General features: G+C 36.3%; 1 long non-coding RNA gene across 1 annotated transcript; it reads left to right on the top strand.

Annotated features, from left to right (window-relative positions):
- The first annotated feature begins 222 nt into the window (after positions 1 to 222).
- Positions 223 to 814, top strand: LOC109593073 (uncharacterized). Its single transcript, XR_002190715.1, has 3 exons — positions 223 to 409; positions 575 to 653; positions 702 to 814. It is a non-coding gene; the product is annotated as an uncharacterized LOC109593073 (long non-coding RNA).
- The last annotated feature ends 545 nt before the right edge of the window (positions 815 to 1,359 follow it).

Below are 1,359 nucleotides of genomic sequence, written 5' to 3'. Positions count from 1 at the left end.
ATTGGTATACCGAAACCTAAATGAATTAATAAGTTTTAATATTCTACGGTTGATAACAAACAGTGTACAGTATACATGTACATGTATAGTATCAGCATGGAGTACATGTACATTTATGTTTATTGCATTTACATGTAAATGTTGCTACATGTACAGTGTGCAAGTGTAATATTTATTGACTCAATTGTATGTACATGTATGACTATAATATACATGTGGAGGTTTACCAATTCACTAGTATATACTGTACATGTATTCTCTTAACTCTTATTGACTCACAGATTGATAAAGGAGTGTACATATCAAGGAAGCTATTGTTTGCTGCTATGCTGTTGAGAGTCAGTGGATTGTGGACTAAAGGGGAAACTGTCAAGAGTGGAGTGCATGGTGACTGGCTCTACCAGTGTGGGTGAGAGGTTCATTAATAGCTATGATTATTTTACTGTGTATGTACTTATGTACATTACACTTTGTTACTTTTGTAGACCTGTTTGATGCATGACATTATAATTCATTGACATTATTATTTTACATGTACATGTACAATTACAATTGAAATTTTACATGTCTGTAGATTGTGTTTAGATCAGCCTCATTGCAATTCTTCCTATTCATGCAAGTCAGTTCAGAGATATGGGAGTTTGATCCCAATGGTCAGTTACTGTATCATGATTGTGCTAGTACATATTACTAGTGTTTAGGTGATACTTACTTTGATTAAGTAGTTGATGGTTTTTGAAGGATCTCTTCTCCGTTTGGAAGGTACAGTACATGCAGTGTGTGTATTGATGGACACATTCATTGCACATGAACATTCTCCTATTATTGGACTCGCGTAGGCGGGTACTAAGCAGTTGGGTTGTCATTCTGTCCACACAGTTTAATTGATTTGTAAAAAAATTATCTTTTTGTTTGAGCAGTCTAGAGCTCTATTTCTTCTTCTAGCAACAGATAAAGTTGCTTTCTTTCATCTAGTTATGCTCTTGTAGCATCCCGTGGCACCAAAAGCTGTGAACTGCTAAACCAGGGACCTCTCTCCAGGTGAGAGCTCGTGTTTCACTCTACAGGGCCGAGATTTGCTTCAGAGGTAGAAAATCCTATCTAACGAAAAACAAAAAGAACGATTTTGTCCTAACTTCGTTGTTTGTGAGTTACAGTTGCTCAAAGTTTGTGATTTAGCCTCTTTGAGAATTTTTCAGGCGACACTGCGGAAAGCAGGAGCAACCAAACTCTCTCAGTGTCTTTTAAATATCTAGAAAAATTTTCTGTGCCAACTCTTTCTTGGAATAGAGCTTCAGATGCTAAAATAAATTTCAGCTTTTCTTCTTTCTCCTACCCATGTGCCATGTTTAGTTGTTG

The sequence above is a fragment of the Amphimedon queenslandica genome, unplaced genomic scaffold (genome assembly GCF_000090795.2).
Source record: "Amphimedon queenslandica unplaced genomic scaffold, v1.1 AMPQUscaffold_2990_Cont25011, whole genome shotgun sequence".
NCBI lineage: Eukaryota > Metazoa > Porifera > Demospongiae > Haplosclerida > Niphatidae > Amphimedon > Amphimedon queenslandica.
Note: the sequence above shows the minus strand (reverse complement) of the source record. Positions and strands in the feature narration are given on the sequence as shown.